Source organism: Heloderma suspectum, chromosome 1, assembly GCF_057233095.1.
Source record: "Heloderma suspectum isolate Gila_16-S chromosome 1, 16-S_ref, whole genome shotgun sequence".
NCBI classification, from domain to species: Eukaryota; Metazoa; Chordata; class Lepidosauria; order Squamata; family Helodermatidae; genus Heloderma; species Heloderma suspectum.
The window spans coordinates 315,828,310-315,854,289 of record NC_139458.1 but is presented as its reverse complement, the minus strand read 5'-3'; the positions used below and the strand labels follow the sequence as shown (position 1 = coordinate 315,854,289).

General features: G+C 43.1%; 1 protein-coding gene across 1 annotated transcript in view; it reads right to left on the bottom strand.

Annotated features, from left to right (window-relative positions):
• The window catches only part of GRIK2 (glutamate ionotropic receptor kainate type subunit 2), a 733,647-nt gene that overhangs the window by 692,223 nt on the left and 15,444 nt on the right, over window positions 1–25,980 (bottom strand). The window lies entirely within an intron of this gene.

Below are 25,980 nucleotides of genomic sequence, written 5' to 3'. Positions count from 1 at the left end.
TTTTGTGTGAAAAGAAAAAAAACAAAGCTTGCAATCTAATATGGACTCAAGCCAGAAAGAGCGGTGAGATGGAATTTGGAGAACTTTGGCGAGCTGAAGGTCTGCTGGTTTGCACATCCCTAGCCACCAAGGCACACACCCCGTGCTTTCACACAAGTGGATTTACCTAGCGACAGCACTGTAGTGGGCTGCTATAATGGGCTACTTGTGACTGAGCATGAGGGGGAGGCTGGAAGAGCTTTGCTACCAGGCGGGAGGGTGTCAAGTGGGAGCAGGGGCTGGATGTAGGCCCAGACAAGGCTTCAGCCCAATTGGACACGTGGGCCCAAGAAAATGCCCCTGTATGCCAGGTGCTGGTGACAGACTAGATTATAGCCGCATCTCATAAGAAAATACAGCATTTCCTAATCAAACAACAAAACAGATGTCAGTTCTTCATTCAGTATCTGTGACAGGGACAGAAAATCCACTTAATTTCCATGGAAACTGTCCTGTTTTAGACCGAGGCTTGCCTGTTTGCAAGCAAATACAGGGAGTGATGCAAAAGAATAGTCAAGCTGGCAAGCAAACGGTCAAGCACTCAGGTTTCAGTCCAAGGAGGTGTAGGCTAAGGCAGGAGTAGTCAAAATCCAGGCAGAGGCCAGAACACAGTCTGTCAGGCAATGAGGGTCAGGCAGTGGCAGGAGTAGTCAAGGTAACAAGCAAGAGGTCAAACATCATAAATCAATTAGATGCATTACACAGCCCAGAAGCAGGTCCGGGAGGCAAGATACACACCACAGGAGCTGGAAGAACAGAGTTGTTCCAACACTGGCTGGATTTCCAGTGAAGGCTTTTAAGCCCAAAAGCCAGCTGGACCCCACCAGAAACTCAGCTGCAGTAATCAGCGCTCCTGTTCCAGAGCCTTCTCCTGAGGAATCCCTTTCTCCTGAGGAGACTTTCTCTGGAGGTGAGCACTCCTTTGCACAGGAGCCCTACTAGCCTGTCGCTGGAGGTGACGACACTCCTGGGATCCGGGGATGGCTCAGCCTCTGCCTCAGAGGCAGAGTCCCTCTCTCCTGACAGGGATGGTCCTGCAAGCACTTCCCCCAAGGGCTCAGGCTGCTGTGGGTCTGGTGGCAGCCCCTGGTCTGGAGCACCCTGGGCTTCTGGGGCCTCTAGCTCCTTCTCTGAGGAGGACTCCTCCAGTCAGGGATGCCTGGAAAGGCCATTCATATTAAAAGTCCTTAAAGGTATGTGTGTGTGGATGGGGACAAACTATCATCAACTATGGTAGAGAAACATTTTCTTTAACAAGAATTTTAAAGATCATGTGGGTTTGTGAAAAGGTAAACAATGTTCAATAATGTAAACATCTCCTAATCCAAACCCTAAAGTTCAGGCCCTAAACATTCATGCTAGTGTGCATGCATGTGACACTCATATCAGAGCTCTTGTGAATACTTGATGATCTGTCAACAAGTGTTGTGCCATCTTGTGAACTATTTAGTTGATTGTGAGACATAAGCAATTGCAGGCCTACTGATTTTCTAAACGTGTGACATGAGCTGAGAGTTAAAGATACTGGAAATACAAAGTACATACTTATTATTGGAGCATAACAGTTGGATCCAGATCTGCATGGGATCAACTGCGCTTGGAGAAGTGGACTTCCTTGTCCCGTCCTTCCCATGGCAGCTCCTCCAGCCCCCTGTAAATGCTACACAGAGAGTCAGGAAACCCTGCTGAATGGGGTAAGCTGTGCTGTGCTGTGGGGGGCCTCAAAAACCAGGCGGAGAGACCCTCTGTGAGCAAAGCCCTTCATCTTATGTAAGGCAGATTCTAGATCCAACCCAGCATAAGTACAATACATAATCAAACATTTATGGTGCACCAGCAAGTCTAAGGAGCAAATTGTGAAATGGTTGAAATCCACATACATCAACAAGTACAGTGGCTCAGGCTGAAAATAGATCCAACCAGATGTTGTTGCTGCTGCTGTTGCTGCTGTTTTTCCTGAGAAGCAAAATAGATTGGCTCACATGGTCTTACCACTTTTCAAAAAGAAGTGTTATAAATATAGTTAATAATCAAGTGAATTTAAATAACTATTCTGCATAAATATTTTTGTGTTTTTTTCCCCACTAGTTCAGATAAGGCAAGTTAATTCAGTTCACTGTAAAGTCAATTATGTAAGTGGCTCTGTTTGGAGAGCAATGAGACGCTGGCAAATGGATGTTTTAAGATTGGGATAGCAGGCAGAAGAGCCAAAAATGGGTAGCAAATACCAATACATTTCCCAACAAAAACAAACCATTTGCAATATTTAGTTTATTGCTTGGAGACATTTCAATTTTTGATGCCTGGAATTCAGTTGGCTTAAGAGCTGAGAAAACACATTCTTTTTATTTTACACTCCCCACACTTCCACTGGAGATGTTTGTGAAAAGAGCTACTGAATGGTTTGTTAGGATCTCAGCAACTTCCATTGATAGATACGATATTTTGTAACTACCACTTTATTTCCAAGTAATATTATGGTGCCAGCTGAAGGTCAATAGCCTTTAATTGTACCAGCACAACATGCTGAGCTCCCTCTCCATTGCATGACATGTTTCTTTCCGAGGATGTGTTATGACATATGGAGGGCCCATATGTCTTTCTCGGGATCCATATGCTTTGATTTGATTTATAGGCTTCATAATAACATTTGATTTTGGCACACATCTCAATTTTTGAGGGAAATGAAGTCTGCACACTATTCAATTTGGTTAACACAGGAGAATTCCTCGTCTCCATTACTTTTTTTTACTGATAGAATTGTATCTCAACAGTAATGAGATCACCACTGTCCTTCATCTGGAAATTACATAAAACAAATATCAGCTATGATAAGAATTGGATGTGTAACTTTATAACATCTGCCCAATCCACAGAACATTAAGTGAATCTGAGATCCGCTGAATACAGTGATACTTAAGGTCACAGTAAGGAACTTAAGAACCATTCATTTTTAATAGGATAATGCATGCTTAATTTCCAATGCATTGAACCATATGAGTTGAAATATTTAGATTTTGTAACACTATGAAGATCACCTAAGTATCTAGATAGCTAAATGGATTTTAAGCAAGTTTTTTTTTTTTCATAGCCCATTCATTCCTGCCAGTTTCAAAGCAAACAGTGATGACTTCCTGGATGAGAACCAATGAATGAAAGGGTCTGATGAGCAGGATATGGGCTTATGCTGGAGAGCACTAGATCAGAATACTAGGATTGAAATATAGCTTCTGTCAAACATCATTGGCTAAAGATTGGTTGTTGCTATTATACATCTGTGCCGTAGAGAGAGGACTCTTTAGCTTTCATATTTTACATACAACTATATTGGAATTCTAGATTATGTTAATTATAGATATTGATCACAAATTATGCTCAAATAAGGTATGTGCATGCACCAGTATCCCACAGTCATGTCTGGGGGAAACGGATTATGAGCCACATTGTGGTCATAGATCACGTACTGAGCGGAGTACAGCTATACTAACATCAGTCGGTCAGTTCTGTTATTCAGTTTAATTGAAGATGAATTGTGCCCTAAATCATTTAGTAAACTGAAAGTATTACGTCTGATTTGCCAATTGACATTGAACATCATTTTGTTTGTTACAGTTTTAGTATGTACCAGTACCGAATATACTAAAACTGTAATGTGAAGCTTACATGTGTTCAAATATATGTTTGATATATTTAGGGTGCAATCCTATGCATACTTAGATTTAAAAAAAGCCCTACAATTCCCAGCATGCTTAGTGCCAGAAAGCCCTCCTGAATAGCAGCTGCCCTCCCCAGTATACACCCAGTGCCAGTTCCAGGCTTTTGAGGGCCCTTGGGCAAGACCTTAAAGGCCCCATCCCTCAGTGAGTCTAACCTCTTACCACCGGTGGCACTGTCCCCTACATCCAGAGGAGGTCACAATTCCATCCCTGGACTCTGAGGAATCCGGCTATGAAGACGGCAGCATGCCACAGCCACCCCCATGTTGTCGCAGCCTGAGGCTGATAAAACAAATCAGGCCTCTTTAAGAGAAAGTGCCTTAGTCAGTGTCAACTAGGCAAGGTTAACCAGACTAAAGGAGATCAAACCCCTGTCTAAGGCTCAGCCACAATCCGCTGCTTGTTGGGGCAACATACAGACAAGCTTGGGGCTTCCAGCCCCAGCACCACTTGGAGCTCTCTATGATGCTGTCCTATTCCCATTCCTGCCTCCCTGGGAAACCCAACTTGCCCCAAACCCTGGTAAAGACTGTAACAGAGGCAGAACAGAGCAGAGGAACATGTGAAGGAGCCCTTCTCAATGCAATCCTAAGCATACTTCCCTGGAAATGATTTGCATCAAAATAATTTGTCATAAATTGTGTTTAGGATCTGGGTGTCATATTCTCCCCCTTTTCCCACTCTAATTCTGCAATAGTATTTGCAAGGAAATGGAACCTCAAGAGTAACTAATAATATTCCTACTTATCTATTCACAGCTTACCTTATTTGTTTGTCTGACTCAACAGCGCACACTGTAGAACTTGTTGTTGTTGTTGGTTTACTTTCTATATTATTTTAAAATAGATCATTGTTTTCTCATTATATCTAGTGTCTCCTAGTACTGGTTCTCAAGGAAGACGTTTGTTGTGTGTGTTGACCTTTCGATTTGCTGCTCTTTGCACTACTAAATTCCTTTGAGGCAACATTCCCGCTGAGTTAAATCCAGCAAAAGGACATAGACTATTCAGACAGAACCCTAGTAAGTTGCCATTCAAATGTTTAGACTGCAGAATCTGTGAGGATGAAGATGAAGCTTAGCAGAATGAAAGGCATTTTGAAAGAAGTTATCATTAATTGTTATTTGTTCAGGATTACATGGCTCCATCTTTACCACAGCTATAGCAGTAGTGTTCAAATGTCGTTCCTAGGAAACCTAGGAAGCTTAAAGGGGTTCCTTGAGGCAAAGATCAGTAACAGTAGACATGTTTCTCTGAAAGACAGCTTGTCAGTCATTATCTTCCCACAGGCACTGTAGTTGCAGATGAGCGCTGGGCATTGTCTAGGGGTGTGTTCTCAGTTTGCATAGAGGGTCATTGAAATAGGCAACAGATCTAGCAGACTGTGAGTGCCCGATATAGGCAAGAACACTCTGCACCAGAGGTTTGTTGGCAGCTGAAAAGTGTTCCCAGATGGTAGGAAGTCTGAAAGGTACTGACCTATACTAATAGCCATTTTGTACTGAGTAGCCTTCATAATTAATAATAAAGTGGCTAAAGCAGTGCTTGGATACAATCCAAAAAATGATAGAATGATCTCAATTCGAATTCAGGGTAAGCCATTTAACATCACAGTGATCCAAATATACGCCCCAACCACAGATGCTGAAAAAGTAGATCAGTTCTATGAGGATCTGCAGCACCTACTGGATAGTACGCCAAAAAAAGATGTTATTTTCATTACAGGAGACTGGAATGCTAAGGTAGGTAGTCAAACAACACCTGGAATTACAGGCAAGCATGGTCTGGAGAACAAAATGAAGCAGGACATAGGCTGATAGAATTTTGCCAAGACAACTCACTGTGCATAACAAACACTCTCTTCCAACAACCTAAGAGATGACTTTATTCATGGACTTCACCAGACGGTTGACACCGAAATCAGATTGACTACATCCTTTGTAGCCAAAGGTGGCGGACATCTATGCAGTCAGTAAAAACAAGACCTGGAGCTGACTGTAGTTCAGATCATCAACTTCTTATTGCACAATTTAGAATCAGACTAAAGAGAATAGGGAAGACCCACAGATCAGTTAGCTATAAGCTCACTAATATTCCTCATGAATATGCAGTGGAGGTGAAGAATAGATTTGAGGGACTAGATTTAGTAGATAGGGTCCTGGAAGAACTATGGACAGAAGTTCGCAACATTGTTCAGGAGGCGGCAACAAAAAACATCCCAAAGAAAAAGAAAACCAAGAAGGCAAGATGGCTGTCTGCTGAGACACTGGAAGTAGCCCAAGAAAGAAGGAAAGCAAAAGGCAACAGTGATCGGGGGAGATATGCCCAATTAAATGCAAAATTCCAGAGGTTAGCCAGAAGAGATAAGGAATTATTTTTAAACAAGCAATGCACGGAAGCGGAAGAAGGTAATAGAATAGGAAGGGCAAGAGACCTCTTCCAGAAAATTAGAAACATCAGAGGTAAATTCCAGGCAAAAATGGGTATGATCAAAAACAAAGATGGCAAGGACCTAACAGAAGCAGAAGAGAGCAAGAAAAGGTGGCAAGAATATACGGAAGATCTGTATAGGAAGGATAATAATATCAGGGATAGATTTGACGGTGTGGTCAGTGAGCTAGAGCCAGACATCCTGAACAGTGAGGTTGAATGGGCCTTAAGAAGCATTGCTAATAACAAGGCAGCTGGAGATGATGGTATCCCAGCTGAACTGTTTAAAATCTTGCAAGATGATGCTGTCAAGGTGATGCATGCCATATGCCAGCAAATTTGGAAAACACAAGAATGGCCACCAGATTGGAAAAAATCAACTTATATCCCCATACCAAAAAAGGGAAGCACCAAAGAATGTTCAAACTATCGAACAGTGGCACTTATTTCACATGCCAGTAAGGTAATGCTCAAGAACTTGCAAGGTAGACTCCAGCAATTCATGGAACAGGAATTGCAGATGTACAAGCTGGGTTTCAAAAAGGCAGAGGAACTAAAGACCAAATTGCCAATATCCGCTGGATAATGGAGAAAGCCAGGGAGTTTCAGAAAAACATCTATTTCTGTTTTATTGACTATTCTAAAGCCTTTGACTGTGTGGATCATAACAAATTGTGGCAAGTTCTTGGGGGTATGGGGATACCAAGTCATCTTGTCTGTCTCCTGAGGAATCTGTATAACAACCAAGTAACAACGGTAAGAACAGACTTTGGAACAACGGACTGGTTTAAGATTGGGAAAGGAGTACGGCAGGGTTGTATACTCTCACCCTACCTATTCAACCTGTATGCAAAACACATCATGCAACGTGTTGGGCTTGATGAATCTAAGGCTGGAGTTAAAATCACTGGAAGAAACATTAACAATCTCAGATATGCAGATGATACCACTTTGATGGCTGAAAGCGAGGAGGAGCTGAGGAACCTCATGATGAAGGTGAAAGAAGAAAGTGCAAAAGCTGGGTTGCAGTTCAACCTCAAAAAAACCAAGATTATGGCAACCAGCTTGATTGATAACTGGCAAATAGAGGGAGAAAACGTGGAGGCAGTGACAGACTTTGTATTTCTAGGCTCAAAGGTTACTGCAGATGCTGACTGCAGCCAGGAAATCAGAAGACGTTTACTTCTTGGGAGGAGAGCAATGACAAATCTTGATAAAAGAGTGAAGAGCGGAGACATCACACTGACAACAAAGGTCCGCATAGTTCAAGCAATGGTATTCCCCGTAGTAACCTATGGCTGCGAGAGCTGGACCATAAGGAAGGCTGAGCGAAGGAAGATAGATGCTTTTGAACTGTGGTGCTGGAGGAAAATTCTGAGAGTGCCTTGGACTGCAATCAGATGAAACCAGTCCATACTCCAGAAATAAAGCCAGACTGCTCACTTGAGGGAAGGATCTTAAAGGCAAAACTGAAGTACTCTGGCCACATAATGAGAAGACAGGATACCCTGGAGAAGATGCTGATGCTAGGGAAAGTGGAAGGCCAAAGGAAGAGGGGCCGACCAAGGGCAAGATGGATGGATGATATTCTGAAGGTGACGGACTCGACCTTGGGGGAGCTGGGGGTGGCGATGGCCGACAGGGCGCTCTGGCATGGGCTGGTCCATGAAGTCACGAAGAGTTGGAAGCAACTGACCGAATAAACAACAACAAACTCTAACATTGCACTGCTTTAAACCACTAAATTGCTACATTCTATTGCATTTATTATTTAAATAATTACATTTATACCCCACCTTTCCTTCAAGAAGCCCTAGACGGTGCATATAGTTCTCCCCCCACCCCCGCCGCTCCATATTATTCTCACAACAACCTTGTGAGGCAGACTGGATAGAGATTCACAGGTGAGTGAGGATATGAATGTGGGTCTCCTCAGTCTTAGTCTGACACTTTAATCAATGGCTCTTCCATTCTTATTATAGATGACATCGTTAGACTTCTTTGTCGCTCATTCCTCTTGTGCAACATTTATGAAGATCTTTTGATCCCAAGGACTTATGATGTGTGTGGAGGGGGTGCTGCAAGGGAGTGCTACAGGCAAATCTGCAAACACAATCTTTCCAGTGCAACTGGATTTTTACCATTGCATTTTATGCTTTATGGGCAGTACTGTAGTGGCAAATTCAGAAGTGCAGGGTCCCTTCGTGACAGTCACAGCCACACCCCCTTGTACAACCTTGTAAGATATGCAGCCTTCATCTGGGATCCAAAAACAGTGCAGCTGAGAGTAAGGCAGTGGTATTTCAATTGGATGTCTGAGGAAAAAAATGCAGGGGTGTTAACCTTTTTCACTCACTCACTCACTCACTCACTCACAAACATTTTAAGTTTCCAAAATATGATACTCTATGGAAGTTTCAGCCTCTCAACTCACCCCTCATGGACAGATCCCTTCTCATTTAAACAGCCCCCTTGCACACTCCCCTTAGTGCCCCAACATTACCCATTAGCCTTCCCTAAGCTCTTTCATTATATCTCTCCCATCCCCCAACAGAAACGTCCACACACCCAACTGGATTGAACCACACACACACACACACACACACACACACCTTCTTTCTCCTCTCCCTGCAACTGATTTTTTTCTGTTTCCCTTCCCTCCACCAGGGTTTGTTTGCCCAGGTACGTGCCAACCTTGTGCCAAAAAGTGTAGCTGACAGAGCAGGTTGCATTTGGCAATTCTGTTTACTGTAGAATGTAATGTTCAAGAATTAACAGTGCAATCCGATGGGTCTGTATTTCAAATTAAATTTACAGAGATCTTGGGAAGGCAGCTAAGGCTGCAGTCCTGCACACACTTACCTGGGAGAAAGCCCAATTGGCAATTGAACATAGTGGGACTGACTTCTGAGTAAACATGCACAGGATTGTGTGATAAATTGTAAAAACTGGCACAAAGCAGCCACCTGCCCTGCCCCGCCCCGCCCCATAAATAAATAATGGTGGCAGCACTTCCCTCCCCCTCGCCCTCCTACTGCTGCCGTGGCTAGCAGCAGCAGCAGCTGTGAACGGGTGGCCAGTGTTGCAGGAGATGAGGGCAGTGCCAGGCACACAGGAACAGAGCCGAAATGGGCAGGGACGGGTGGAGAAGCCAAGAGCTGAGGAGGAGAAGGAGGGCGAGAGGAGGCTGCAGAGCTCCCTAAGGGTCCCTCCCTCCCTTGCCCTCTTGCTCGCTCCCTTTGTCTGGCCAGCAGCCAAGAGGCAGCCGCCCACACTCCCTCTGCTCCCTCCTCCTTCCCTAGCAGACTGTGACCCAGCTGGGGGCTGGCTTCAAAAAAAGTGCCAGAGCGACGCCCCGGCGGGACCCACCACCACTACACTGCCGTTTACAGGAAATGACTGATACAATTGCATTAAAAAAACGAGCAAGTACTCCCCAATAGTCAAAGTATTTCATTTAAACCAGTTTTGTCCCAGTGACTACAATGGGATTAAGAACTTGATCCACTATCTGGTTCAAGCAACACACTTTTCTTAGGAAACTGGCTTAATTCTCCACACTTTGTAATTAAAAACAAAACAAAACTGGATTCAGGATGTCTGTGATTTGGAAAAAGGGTTCAATTCTTCAGCACAGGTAGAATAGTACCACATAAAGAACATTGCCACTTTGCCAGTATTATGGGCAAACAGTGTGAAATACTGGACAAAACAGGATGTGATGGAGTCAGTGAAGATCCAAGTAAGAAGGTAAATGTATGTTTCCTGGTCTTTATTTATTTGAAGGGATTTTTACTTGACAAGAATCCTTGTTCTAGTGTTTTTAATAACTTTTTATGTAATTAGTTTTAATTAGCTGCTTGTCCAAAGCCAAAAGGACACTCAGCTGTGGATGTGTCTGGTGGTGAAAAGAAAGTCCGATGCTGTAAAGAACAATATTGTTTTGGAACCTGGAATGTAAGATCAATGAATCAAGGTAAGCTGGAGGTGGTCAAACATGAGATGGCAAGATTGAACGTCGACATCTTGGGAATCAGCGAACTAAAATGGACAAGCATGGGTGAATTTAATTCAGGTGACCATTATATCTACTACTGTGGGCAAGAATCCCTTAGGAGAAATGGAGTGGCACTCATAGTCAACAAAAGGGTGGGAAAAGCAGTACTGGGGTACAATCTCAAAAATGATAGAATGATCTCAGTACAAATCCAAGGCAAACCATTCAACATCACAGTAATTCAAGTCTATGCCCCAACCACTGAGGCTGAAGAAGCTGAGGTTGATCGGTTCTATGAAGACCTACAACACCTTCTAGAACTAACTCCAAAAAAAGATGTCCTCTTCATCATAGGGGATTGGAATGCTAAAGTAGGAAGTCAAGAAATCACCAGGATAACAGGCAAGCATGGCCTTGGTGTACAAAATGAAGCAGGACAAAGGCTAATCGAGTTTTGCCAAGAGAACACGCTGATCATAGCAAACACTCTTTTCCAACAGCACAAGAGGCGACTCTACATATGGACATCACCAAATGGTCAATATCGAAATCAGATTGATTATGTACTTTGCAGCCAAAGATGGAGAAGCTCTATACAGTCAGTAAAAACAAGACCTGCAGCTGACTGTGGCTCAGATCATGAGCTGCTTCTTGCAAAATTTTGGCTTAAATTGAAGAATGTAGGGAAAACCACTAAACCATTCAGGTATGACCTAAATCATATCCCTGATGAATATACAGTGGAGGTGAGGAATAGATTTCAGGGATTAGACCTGATAGACAGAGTGCCTGAGGAACTATGGACGGAGGTCTGTAACACTGTTCAGGAGGTAGCAACTCAATCCATCCCAAAGAAAAAGAAATGCAAGAAAGCCAAGTGGCTGTCTGATGAGGCTTTACAAGTAGCTCACGAAAGAAGGGAAGCAAAAAGCAAGGGAGAAAGGGGAAGATATACCCAACTGAATACAGATTTCCAGAGAATAGCAAGGAGAGACAAGAAGGCCTTCTTAAATGAACAATGCAAAGAAATTGAGGAAAACAATAGAATGGGAAAGACTAGAGATCTCTTCAAGAAAATCGGAGATATCAAGGGAACGTTTTGTGCAAAGACGGGCATGATAAAGGACAAAGAAGGCAGGGACCTAACAGAAGCTGATGAGATTAAGAAGAGGTGGCAAGAATACACTGAAGAACTATACAGGAAAGATCTGAATGTCCCTGATAGCCATGATAGTGTGGTCACTGAAGTTGAACCGGACATCCTAGAGAGTGAAATCAAGTGGCCTTAGGAAGCATTACTAACAACAAAGCTAGCAGAGATCACAGTATTCCAGCTGAGCTATTTAAAATCCTAAAAGATGATGCTGGTAAAGTGCTGCACTCAGCATGCTAACAAATTTGGAACACTCAACAGTGGCCACAAGACTGGAAAAGGTCAGTTTACATTCCAATTCCAAAGAAGGGCAATGCCAAAGAGTGTTCAAACTACCATACAATTGCACTCATTTTACATGCCAGCAAGGTTATGCTCAAAATCCTACAAGCTAGGCTTCAGCAGTATGCGAACCGAGAACTACCGGAAGTACAAGCTGGGTTTCAAAGAGGCAGAGGAACTAGAGATCAAATCGCCAATATTCACTGGATCATGGAGAAAGCAAGAGAATTCCAGAAAAACGTCTATTTCTGCTTCATTGCCTTTGATTGCATGGATCCCAACAAACTGTGGCAAATTCTTAAAGAGATGGGAGTACCAGACCACCTTACCTGTCTTCTGAGAAACCTGTACGAGGGTCAAGAAGCAACAGTAAGAACCAGACATGGAACAACTGAGTGGTTCAAAATTGGGAAAGGAGTACGACAAGAATGTAGATTGTCGCCCTGCTTATTTAATTTATATGCAGAGTACATCATGAGAAACACTGTGTTGGATGAATCACAGGTCGGAATTAAGATTGCCGGGAGAATTATCAACGACCTCAGATACGCAGACGAGACCACCCTAATGGCAGAAAGCGAAGAGGATCTAAAGAGCCTCCTGTTGAGGGTGAAAGTGGAGAGTGCAAAAGCTGGTTTGAAACTCAACATTCAAAAAATGAAGATCATGGCATCTGGCCCCATCACTTCCTGGCATATAGAAGGGGAAGAAATGGAAGCAGTGACAGATTTTATTTTCTTGGGCTCCAAGATCACCGCAGACGGTGACTGTAGCCATGAAATTAAAAGACACTTGCTCCTTGGGAGGAAAGCTATGGCCAACCTAGACAGCATAGTAAGAAGCAGAGACATCACCTTACCGACAAAGATTCGTATAATCAAAGCTATGGTTTTCCCAGTAGCAACGTATGGCTGTGAAAGCTGGACTATAAGGAAGGCTGAGCGCCGAAGAATTGATGCCCTCGAACTGTGGTGCTGGAGAAGACTCTTACGAGTCCCCTGGACTGCAAGGAGGTCCAATCAGTCCATCCTAAAGGAAATCAACCCTGACTGCTCATTGGAAGGACAGATACTGAAGCTGAAGCTCAAATATTTCGGCCACTGAATACGAAGAGAAAAGTCACTGGAAAAGACCCTGATGCTGGGAAGGATTGAAGGCAAAAGGAGAAGGGATGGCAGAGGATGAGATGGCTAGATAGCATCACCGATGCAATGAATATGAACTTGAGCACACTCTGGGAAACAGCAAAGGACAGGAAGGCCTGGCGTGCTATGGTCCATGGGGTCACGAAGAGTTGGACATGACTTAACGACTGAACAACAACATTATTTTCTTATTTCCATGCCACCTTTCAAGGTGGCATGGAAATAAGAATAATAATAATATTTCACAGAAATAATATAAGAAACAATTTTAACAATGTAAAATCCATATATAAAATATTAAAACTAAAATAGCACCATAAAACAATTCAAACTCAGGCCAGCAATGTACAAGGAGATCATATAAAACAATAAGCAGTGGCAGTTTAAAAATCCAGGCTAACATCATTAATTAAAAGCAGATTGGAAAAGGAAAGTATTTCAAGCCCATTTAAAAAACAGCTGAAGAGAGGGAGAAACATCCTATGGGGAGGGAGTTCTGCAAAGACACGGCCACCCACTGAAAAGACCCTGTGTATTATGTCCACCAATCTGAGGGTTGGGTCTCTGCAGACAATTTAGTTGTTATAGTTCAAGGCTGTACTACAATCCCCATCAGCCCCAGCCACATGGCTAGTGGTCTGGGATTATGGGAGTTATAATCCAAAACATCTGGAGGGCACCAGGTTGTCCAGCACTGTTACAGGTTTCTACTATGTATTCCTGTTTATTTTACTGTAATGAATATGTTACCTATATATTGGCTTAAATCCAAAATGCCCTTTTAGCAAGCAGAAAATACTTCTGCTCGTGAACTTGTGATGGTGGTGGGAGGCGGGAACGGAGTGTCCACCAATCTCTACTGATTTCCATCCTGCACTCCATATTTTGTTTTTTGGAGGGCACAATGGACTACAGTTGAAAAAGAGGGCAGGAAAACCCTGCTGTGCATATGGAACATGGTTCTCTGGATTAAAATTACTGTGTTGCACCGTGCTGCACTTTACATGAGAGACAGTGTGATGTAGTGGTAAGAGTGTCAAACACCTTACTGAGTGGCCTTGGGCCAATCACCATCTCTCAGCCTAAACTATCCCAGTGGTTTCTGTATGCGAGTAACATGAGAACCTTCTATACCACCTTGAGCACTTCAAAGGAAGGATGTGATAAAGATGGATCACATCATGGATCAATATAAATTCTTTTGCATGAGGACATTAGTTGATGATTATTTTTTCATGGCTAACTGTACAATTTCTTCTTACTTCTTTGTAATTGGAAACAGTCAACACGAACCATGTTTTTTTTAATGTCTTACTATTTCTCACTATATTATATCCAGAGAAATGTATTTCAGAAAAGCATCACATCAAAAGTTTTAGCATCCTAACACGAACTCTTGTTGTTCTGGCTCCTGCATTGTTTACAAGTCTCTCAACATATAGTGTGCTTAATAAGACATCAACATTGCATTGAATCCCTCCATGAAGATGCTGAATTAGAAAATCATACTGTTTTATTTTGTGCAGCCACAGAGCCAGGTTCCTTCAGGGTTCGGGGGCTTTCAAGAACCACAGTGCATATTGAAGAATAAAATTTCCCCCATGGAGGTAATGATGAAAGTGATCTATTGATATGTCAGTGACCACTGACACTTTACCTGTGATTCAATCTATGCTCAATGCAGCAGGAAAGTTTGACTGGAATATGAAAGCCCTCCCTTTGTCTGGTTTCCAAGCTCTTCAAAATAGTACTGATAACACAAAATAGTCCGGGTCCAGTCCTGAAATAGCCGACATGGATGTCCTGCTGTAATCTTTTCCAGACATTGTAAGCCAAGATGTTGGAGTAAATTCCAATTATCTAAGAGTTAGAGTTCAAGAGTTCCCTTTGAAAAAAGCAACAATGCAAGGAGCTGACAATGGGACAACTACTGTTCTTTCAGATTAATTCAGCTACCTTGGTTTGCAAACCTAGACTAGTTCAAATGCCTCCCACTCAGGTTTAACAGAGAATGAACACATTTTGAATTGCTCTGGAAATGCATTACTTAAAGGGGCACTTTGGATTTAAGTCCATGGGCTGGTTCATATGTAGCATACCTCCATTTATTAGTATGAATCCCCATATGACATTCCTTCCCTCCTCCATTCCTAGTGTGCCATGACTGAACACTTCCACAGCTACTTAACTACAGCTTGTTGTTATGTCTTAACTGGGAAACTACGGCTAGCAGAATTGGAACAAAACCAGGACCCAAAACCAGAATGAAGAAGACAGCCAAAGGAGATAGTGTGGTAATAACAGGTGACTTCAGTTACTCTCACACGGACCAGGTAAACGCATGTTCTGGCCACAACAAAGAGGCAAACTTTATAGATACCCTAAATCAGGAGTAGGCAATACATGGCCCATGGGCCACATCTGGTTTTCAGAGGCCACCTTTGCAACCCATTGTGGGTGCCCTAACCCCCCATTTCTCCCTCCCAACATGGCCTTGCCTCACTGCTCCATTTGTGTCAACTTTCTATCCTCAGTTAGCTAATCTGTTGTGTCCCTTGTCATTAGATGTGCCAGTGAGTAAACAGCCATCCTCCTCACATTGCCTTGCATAGGCAGATACAGGCCTGATTGAAACTCAGCTGGGTGTCACAATTTTCCATGTCACGGCCAGGATGAATTTGGGATGAGTGAAGAACATGGCCTGTCAAAGGATCATCCCTGGCCCTTTTTTCTTGCCTTCTCCCACCTCCCAAATCCTAACTGTCACCATATTGCTCAATATTCCTTGAAAATATTAATGATGGGCAATTTGTGCTAATCCCTGGTCTGCTTCTGTAATACAGACAGGCCATTCAAAGCCAAGGCCATTTGCATTTCAGTTGCCTTGGAATGTTTTAATAATGGTTTCACTGCAGTTCTGGGGAAAATGGTGTCTATCTTGTCTCATCCTGGCTGCATCATGAAGCCACAATTTCAAATGTGAAATTGCTGATCTTCTAACAAAAATACATATCTTGTCCCTAAAAGCAGCTTCCAGGTCTTCATGTTGTGCTTGTGGGTTTCCCATAGGCATGTAGGTGGCTACTGTTGGAACAGGCTGCTGATTTAGATAGGCCTTTGGTCTGATCTAGCAGGGCTTTTCTGATGCTCTTATATTCTTATGAACTCCCTGTTAACATTAAGCACAGTTTCCCAGTTCAGATGTAATGGAAAGGTATGGTTAATTAGGCTACTACAATACTGGTATGCCAAGAAGGAAGGAGGGAAGGGGCAGCATAAGGATGAACTGTCCAGTCACAAGGCTTATGCATACCTTTGCTTAATAAGCTGAGATACATTACATCTGAATCATGCCTATATATAGATAAATATTCAATAGTGCTCCTTACTTAGAAAAAAACTCAAAACTCAGCAAAGACGGAGGCTTTGAAAATGGCAGGCAATGAGTAAATATATTAATAGTACACCTTTTGTTGTTGTTTATTCATTCAGTTGCTTCCGACTCTTCATGACTTCATGGACCAGCCCACACCAGAGCTTCCTGTCAGCCATTGCCACCCCCAGCTCCCCCAAGGTCGAGTCCGTCACCTCCAGAATATCATCCATCCATCTTGCCCTTGGCAAGAATATCATCCATCCTCTTCCTTTTGCCTTCCACTTTCCCTAGCATCAGCATCTTCTCCAGGGTATCCTGTCTTCTCATTATGTGGCCAAAGTATTTCAGTTTTGCCTTTAAGATCATTCTCTCAAGTGAGCAGCCTGGCTTTATTTCCTGGAGTATGGACTGGTTTGATCTTCTTGCAGTCCAAGGCACTCTCAGAATTTTCCTCCAGCACCACAGTTCAAAAGCATCTATCTTCCTTCTCTTAGCCTTCCTTATGGTCCAGCCCTCACGGCCAAAGGTTACTACGGGAAATACCATTGCTTGAACTATGCGGACCTTTGTTGTCAGTGTGATGTCTCTGCTGTTCACTATTTTATCAAGATTTGTCATTGTTGTCCGCCCAAGAAGTAAACGTCTTCTGATTTCCTGGCTGCAGTCAGCGTCTGCAGTAATCTTTGCGCCTAGAAATACAAAGTCTGTCAGTGCCTCCACGTTTTCTCCCTCTATTTGCCAGTTATCAATCAAGCTGGTTGCCATAATCTTGGTTTTTTTGAGGTTGAACTGCAACCCAGCTTTTGCACTTTCTTCTTTCACCTTCGTCATGAGGTTCCTCAGCAGCTCCTCACTTTCAGCCATCAAAGTGGTATCATCTGCATATCTGAGATTGTTAATGTTTCTTCCAGCGATTTTAACTCCAGCATTGGATTCATCAAGCCCAGCACATCACATAATGTGTTCTGCATACAGTTTGAATAGGTAGGGTGAGAGTATACAACCCTGCCGTACTCCTTTCCCAATCTTGAACCAGTCCATGGTTCTGTTGGTCTGTTCTTAATGTTGCTAGTTGGTCGTTATACAGATTCCTCAGGAGGCAGACAAGATGACTTGGTATCCCCATACCACCAAGAACTTGCCACAATTTGTTTGACAAAATACTTAAAGCTGGACCTGATTTTTATCTAAAGCTGTAGTTCTAAGCATGTTACCTGCAATTAATTTCATTCGATATTATTTTTCTATACTGTCCCATAGCCAAAGTTCTCTGGGCGGTTCACAAAGATTAAAAACCATTAAAAATATGTTACACAAAGTACAAAACCATTTACATAAAAACATATAGACAAACAACATAGACAGTGACAACATATAGCTAAAAACAATTCTAAAAACAGAATGGGACCTTTGTGTTACCATGGTTGGAATTAGGGTTTAAGGTAGTCATTGGCATATGTGGTTTTGCCCAGAATACATCCATCCACTTTTTCAAAGCTATTTTATAACTATTTTCAGCATATATTAAGAGCAGCCCAGTTGTCAACCCAAAGAATCCAGCTCTGTGAAAGTGCCTCCTAACATTATTTCTTACAGTTCACATCTTTTGCGCATATGCCAGGAAATGAAGAAGATATAACTAAGGAAGAAAATATGACTGAGGAAGTGAAGAATATGTGATTAAGATATGAATCTGGTTGCCTGGATTCAAAGAGCCTTCCTAGCTGCATGCAACAGTCTTTCATTTCAGTGCATTTGGCCATTTCCTCCCTGCCTGCTTGCATGCATCTTAGAGATGTAAGGGAAAGCAATGTTGAAACTGGCCCTAAATTCTCCTAATTCTGAATATGTGTCTCCCGATTTATTTCCTTAGGTTTGTTGATCCTTATTACTTTTAGGGTGCAAATATGTGACCACTTTACGACACATTGGTCAATAATTACCACAAGCAGCGGAGGTTGTGTAAGTGCATTGAGATTATTATTTATTGCATTTATGTCCCGCCTTTTTTCCTCTTGCAAGGAACCCAAGGCGGCTTACATTCTCCTCCTCCTTCATGAGCATCAAATCTGGTTTGGGAGGTGAGGAATAGGTTATTCAGGGCTATGTAATGCAACAACACAGTCTGACAGCTTGGGTGAGAACATATGATGTGTTAAAAATACAAGGTACACAGGCATACCATGAAAATTGCTCTGCAGAGAGACCCAATTTAAGCCCTAATTCTTTACACACAACCCCCCCCCCAACTACAAGGCACTGTAAAATTAACTGCCATAGACTTCTGAAGAATTTCTTAATGGGAGATCTGCCCCGCCCCCTGCAAACTAACACTTTTGTCCATCACTGATGAGGGGTGTGTAGGGATCCACGGATTTTGTGAAATCCCTTCTGTCTGCATTTTGCAGATTGTCAGGTGCTTTTCATTCCATTGTCCGCTCATTGACAGAATCAGACTTTTTCCAATTTCCCAAATTTGCCTATGGGGGAAATCTGCATTTCAGCCAGTGGTTGTTTGTTTAACAAAAAAAAAGGTATTTTTCTATGATGACATTTGCATAAAATTCCAGAAAGTTAAAACAAAAACAAAAAAACAGGCTGCTAGTCCACAGAACCTGTGCAACTCAGGAAAACCTGGTCTGCTGTGGAATCTGAGGGTTGAATTCATAGAAATCCAACTGATTTGATTCCACTGTGGATTTCTCCAACATCCCTGGGGGTGTGACAATACAAGCCAGGTACCCAGTGCTCTGACATTTTAGAGAAAAACAGCACACATTTAAAAAATACTGCACAGTTGAACACTTCAACACGTGCTAATATGGTTGTGTATTTGTAGCCTTAACTAGAGCTGTGTGCAAATGGCCTCTTGAAATTCTCTGCCTTATTTCTGGGCAGAGAAATTTAGGAGACAATTTCAGCGAATTTCTCCAGGAGGAGGAGAAATTCTCAGCAGTTTCTCCCAGGTAGGGCTCCACCTTGGCAGGGCTTGTAGCACAGGTGCTTTCTTTTTTCCTAAGGGCACTGGGGGTCTTCGTGCTGCAACAGCATCAACTGTCTTGGTAGGCTGGCCTCCAGTTTGCATCCACTGCAATGCAGGTGGGGGCAGGGTTGTGTGTAGCTCCAAGGACGAGGTGGAGTTAGTGCTCTGCCAAAATCTGCCCTCCAATTTCCTGAAAGTTTTCTCCCCCATGAAAGAGGTTTCCATTGTTTTGCCTCATTCAAGGTGTTTCATGATTTATGTTTGTGGTGTTTTGGGGCTTACCTAGTCACAGCTAGCCTCCCAGGCTGCCTGGACATCCTTATCTGAAAAAGCCCTATGGGAGGAATTACCTCAAGGTGCCTTAAGCAGGGCTTCAGCTGAAGTGTAGGAAGCTGAGGAGGCTACAGGCTGCCAGAGAGGTGATCGTACAATGAAAAATAGGACACTTGTGCTCACTTTTCAGCCAACTCCTAAGTAAGGTAAACCCAAGAGACCCAACCCCAACCCATGAAATTTCTCCGAAATTTCTTCACTATTGAATTTCTTTTCAAAAGCAATTTCTTTCTATCAAATTGAATGAGAATGGTCGGGGGGGGAGGGGAAGCGGGAGAAATTTTTGGCACAGCACTAGCCTTAACTAATCTGCTTAACTTAACTATAAATGGTTTAATTGTATGGATGCTTTTTAAAGTAGTTTTATTTTCCATCTCTTGAAAATAAATATTGGTCTTTCCCTTTGGAAGTTCTGAACAGTTCTTATTTGCTGAGGATTGGAATATTTTGCTTTCCTTCATTCTTTCCCTTGGTTTTGGCTGCTTTCCATCTCATCTCTCCTATGAATCCCTTAGATGGCTTTTGTTTCTATCACTGTCTTCCTAGTTACAGTGAAGTTCTCACCAGGTGATGACATTTCTGCCACCTTCACTATTTTTCTGAACTTCCATTTTCACCCCCATTGGCATGAGACAGATGCAAGACTTTTCCCAAATTGCAAAGATTTAGCCTGAGGCAATTTGAAGAAACATACAGATGCACACACACTGATTCACATACACATCCCACTGCTTGCAGGGTGTGTGTGTGTGTGTGTGTGTGTGTGTGTAATCTCACTTTTCAAGAAGCTCTTAAACAAATGACAGCATTTATCTTTATTGTATTGAATTCTTTTGTGTAAAGGAGGCTGAACAGGCAGAGGAAGGCAAAATCAAGATGGGCCCAACCATCAGGCAAAATGATGCAACAAATTGTACATTATTTACTTTAAAGTACAATCCTACACATGTCTACTCAGAAATAAACTCCTTTGAATTTTGTAAGTAGGTATAGGATTGTTACCTTATAGTTATAAGAAATTATTATAGTTATTCCACACCAGTTGAGGAATGCCCTCCCAGAGAGATTAGCCTTGTGCCTATGTTGTAGTCTTTTCAGAGCCAGGTGAAGACTCCTTTTCCTTTTTACCAGGCTTTTTAGCAGTTTAGTTTAAAAAAAATGTGTTAGAGTATTTTAAGACACTTGCAATGCTGCTGGCTTTTTTGTGTTGTTTTTTACTCTAGTTTTATTCTGTTTTAAACTGTTTAGGGCGCAATCCTATGGCTGCTAGACAGCAGCTAGATAGCCATAGAATTGGTTGGTTCCCAGAGAACCGCTTCCCCACCCCCTCTCTCACTATCTCGTAGGCAGCATGGATCTTCCCCACACTCAGCACTCAGAAGAGCAGCACAGAGCAGGGGAAAGGGAGCGTTCCCAGGGGCAGGTGAGGCGGGGAGTTCAGAATTGCCAGTATGACCCTTCCTATGTGTCGTCCAGCCTCCCCACCCTGTGCTCTGATGTCCTGCAGCTAGACAGCCAAAATCAGCCATCTAGCCATGAATGCAGGGTGGATGGAGTGCGGAGGAGATGATCCCCTCTGAGCTTCTCCCACCCTGCATTGGATAGGTAGTCCCCTCCAAGTTTGGAGGCAGCCGTCTATCCCCATAGGATTGTCCCTTAATGTTTTTATATTGTGTTTTATGTTATTATCCTCTTATATTTTATGGTTTTAAGGAGTATAATGAATGAATGAATGAATGAAATAGAATCATAGAATCATAGGGTTGGAAGGGGCCTACAAGGCCATCGAGTCCAACCCCCTGCTCAAAGCAGGAATCCAAGTCAGAGCATCCCTGACAGATGGCTGCCCAGCCTCGTCTTGAACGCCTCCAGTGTGGGAGAGCCCACCACCTCCCTAGGGAATTGGTTCCATTGTTGTATTGCTCTAACAGTCAGGAAGTTTTTCCTGATATTCAGCCGGAATCTGGCTTCCTGTAACTTGAGCCCATGATTCCGTGTCCTGCACTCCGGGATGATCAAGAAGAGATCCTGGCCTTCTTCTCTGTGACAACCTTTCAAGTACTTGAAGAGTGCTATCATATCTCCCCTCAGTCTTTTACTAAATATTTTCTAAATATTTTTACTACAGGTTGGAGAGGAGCGTCATTTGAACTTTCTGTCTCAGGCACGAAAACGTTTTGGGCCAGGCATGAGCACCCACATAATAGAAAAGAGATGCCTAACACAATTGCATTGAAGAGCCAGACTCCCCACTCAACAGATTCCTGAGGACCACACCCATATTTTTTTCATTCAAAATTTCTTTTGGCCTGAATTTTACATCAAACCATCAATTCCGCCCCAAATAAGTACACATTTTTACATTCCTTTGTTTGCATCCTACAACTCCAGCAAATCAGCAGCTCTTGCTCATTTTTATTAAGGTGTCCTGAGTTTTCAGGCTGATCACATAGGGCTGGAAACAACCAGACAGCTGTTAATGTAAGTCCTGCTCAAGATAGAGCCCATGCTCATATAATTGAGCCTCTTCTGGTTAATGGTTAGCTATGCACTTTCACACACACACACACACACACACACACACAGAGCCCAGGGATCTGCCAGGCTGGGAGGGGCAAAGACATCAAGCTCAGAAATGGCATGTGAGAAAGTTGTGTACAACTTCTGAGCCCCAGTGGTACATGAAGAGTTGGCCCAAGGGCTTCTGCAATGATGTGGAGGTCTCTGGGATGCCTCTCCATTTAGTGGAGGGAGGGTCAACAGTTCAGAAACAGCAGCTGCCATGCTGCTTTTGGCCTGGGTGCTACTGCTTCCTAACAGATCTTCTCAGAAAGCAGCAGATGGGAGAGCATCAGCTGGCAGCATCTTAGCTCTCCCTGTTCTCCATGGAAGAGATACCCTAGAAAAGCTTCCCCCAACGTGGGCTCCATCTACATGAAAACAGAATGGAGAGCACATCCTGGTTATATGTGGATTTTCATGAAATCGCTCTGGTCCATCAGGGGCACAAAAAGCAAGAGAAGCAGAGTATATACTACCTAAAAACTCGCTTTCATGGGCCACATAGCACTTGAAAGCCCCATACTTCGGGGTTCAGTGGGGCAGAGTAGAAGTGAAGGTTATCAATCCCATAGGTGCTGCTCAGCGAATGAGAGAGGCATGTTCCCCACCCTTGGAAGCGCTGAATTAAGCCCCTGCAATTTACCCCACACCTCTCCCCTCTCATCCACCACAGGAATATTGTGAAAGATTAAAAGTTACTGAGCTATTCTGAACGGGGAAAACAGGTTACATACTGTGAATGAAGAAAGAAGGTACTGTGCTCTCTGAGTGCCTGAAACAGCGCAACTGCAATTTTCTGAATGGGAAATGCAGGCTGCAAACTGGCTAGATATTGTGAATGGGAAACCAGCCCTACTGTGAATGTGGAAAAAGAGGGAAGGGGGGGAAGGGGGCAGCCTCACCCTTGACCAGTTCACTTCCAGGTGTCAGCCAGGTCACATAAATAAGCATGCCCAGGATTCAATGCAGCGGGACAGGGCACACTGCAGTGGAACTATGAGGGAGACTTTCCGAAAATGTGCCTTTTCCTGAGGGAAGCTGCGGGATTGCTGCAGATTGGCGAGAGCGTCATCTGTCACAAATGTCCCTGATGTGCTGTCACTCCACATGAAATCTGACATGTAGATTGGGCCGTGGTGCCCTCCAGATGTCTTATGCTACAGCTCCCAGCATGCCCTAGCCATGCTGGGAACTGAAGTCATACCGACACATCTCAGGGGCACCATGTTGGTCCCGGCGGTGGTTCGGCGGCGGCGGCAGCCGGTCTCCCGACCGGCTGCCACCGCCGCCATTGCAAAAAAAAAACTGCGGTAAAAAACAACAACACACACCCGTGATAGGCTACGTAACAATTTACGTAGCCTATCACGGCTAGATTTCCATAGTCAGCCGTGATAGGCTACGTAAATCGTCACGTAGCCTATCACGGGTGACTTGGGGGGGGGAAAGCGCGTATGCAAATGGCAGCGGCCCATGGGCGCTGCCATTTGAGTTCCTTATTTTGGCACATCTAGTCTACGTAAAGATTTACGTAGACTACGGCGAAAATAAGGGCAACGCAAATAGCCCTTGCGTACGCGCTTTTTTTTTTTTTTTCAAAGTCACCCGTGATAGGCTACGTGACAATTTACATAGCCTGTCATGGGTGACTTTGGAAATCTAGCCGTGATAGGCTACGTAAATCGTTACGTAGCCTATCACAGGTGTGTGGTTTTTTTGTTTTTTTACTTTTTTTTCGCGGCCGGGTAGACGGGGCGCTTCTACCCAGCCTGAATTTCACCGGCAAGGGATGGGGCGCCTCCCCCCCGGCCTGAGTTTCAGCCTGGCGAGGCGGGGCACCTCCCCCTCCTTGCCTGAACTTCGGGGGGAGATCCAAAGTGCCTCCCCCCCACCGCGAAGCAAGCTTCGAGGACAGGTAAGGGACTTTCGCCCATCCCTAGATACAGCTGCGAGTTTGGTTGACTTCTGTATGTGGAATGGGGCAGGGGCACCATCTTGTCCTTTGACTCAGGCAGTGAAGTATCTTAGGGCCTGTCTGCAACCCCCCCCCCAACATGTTATTTCAATTCATGTGTGGGTAGGGGTTCATGTGAAGCATCTTACTGCTTGTGGAAGTAGGCTACTAGTATGAGAGAAGAAGAAAGTAGGTAGGTTCCGTTAAGCTTGGGTTCCCTTCCAGGGCAAGAAATGGTCAGTTATTTAGTTCATTGTGTTGTATTGTTTTTCCCACTTTGGGGATGCATCATTTTGATATTCTGCCAAAAATGACTTGGACTGCCAGTGGAAAGGAATCAACCGAAAGTACTTATTGAACCTGCCCTATGACCTTTTTCTCTGTTTTACAACCAGGTGAATAGACAGAGAGATGTCCTCTCACATTACAGATGTTAGCGGTGGCTTTTAATTTTTATTTTATGGTTGCCTGTCACAGGGAACAATGAAAGAGTGGTGCTGGTACCAGAAAGGAATAAAAATGAAGCCATTCGAAACACTTAAGACTTTTCTCCTTTCTTTCTTTTTTACCCTAAAGCCTTTGAGTAAAATTACAGGCCTGGCATGAAGTCACCAAACCCTGGAGATTCACATTAAACTGTAAAATGTGAGTGTCTAGATACAAAAGGTCACTACTGGGCAATGCTCAAGATAATATCCTGATGTGCCTAGATAATGTTAGTTTGATCTTTAAATGTGATTTTCCCTTGCCTTCAGATGTTTAAGACAGATCCCTTAATGTCTTTTTAATGTTTTTTTTAAAACTACGTGAGGTTGTGTGTTTTTAATCCTTGGCACAGTTTGCAGACTGAATGAGTGGGCAGATAAATTCACTACAAAGAATGGAGAAACTGTTGATATCTGAGAATAAAAACCATATTACTAATGCATATAATTTTTCTTTCCTGCTGTTTTTTTATTCTGAAAGAGTATGTATATACCATATCTATATAATTGTATAATACCATTCAGACAAAGTTACAAGTGCTAATTCTGAGCTAGTAGAAGACTAATGAAATATACATACTGCAAATAACTCTTAATATGGTTCATTGTCCTGGATGTCATTTCTAGTTCCCGCCAGTTCATTCAGAATGCATTTGTTGAAGTCTATCACACATTTCTTCCTTGATGTCACTGGAGCTTTGTTCTTGATAGATTGTGCCTGTTGACTGATTCTTTATGGAGACTACGCAGGTCTCATTTAACAGCAGGAAGTTTAAACTATGCTGTTATTTTCCAGGATAGCACATGTATCTAAAACTCAAATCACATCTGAATTCAACAGAGAACATATTGTTAATAGTATGAGAGTAAAGACATTATAACAGGACATGGGGGGTTGAGAGAAAAGACAATTAATTGGGGTGGGGGGATTAAGAGGAATGTTAGAGGTCTGAATTAGATGGCCATTCTACAGGTCATGCAACTTTTCATGAAAAGGACTTTGTAAACATTATGTGTTGGTATCTCTGAGTTTATTATAATCCTTGTAGTTTTGATTCTTTCCAGTTTTACTGGGAGCCCTCTGGTCTGTTGACTTCCTGACTGGAATACTGTAATGCATTATATGTGGGGCTTGCTTTAAAGACAACCTAGAAGCTTCAACTGGTGCAAAATGCAGCCCTCATAATTTCAGTTTGTACAGCCAGATGGGATTATATTACACTGATTCTGAAAGAGTTGCACTAGTAGTTACCTATTCATTTCAGAGCCAAATTCAAGGTGCTAGTGCTGGTGACAGGCAACATCAAGATCCCTGCTCTCCCTTCTTTTCTTTTTTTTATGTCTTTAAAAGTGGAATTGGAGTAAACAGCCCTACAAACAGAAGATGCTTCCATAGAAAGGATTGTCAATATGGCCACCCTAGTGGGATCTTCATTTCCAGCTCATACCACAAAAGACAGAGAGAAGACATTCCCATCACACACCACACATGAAGAACAACTATTAGAAAGATTCTAAGGGTGCAA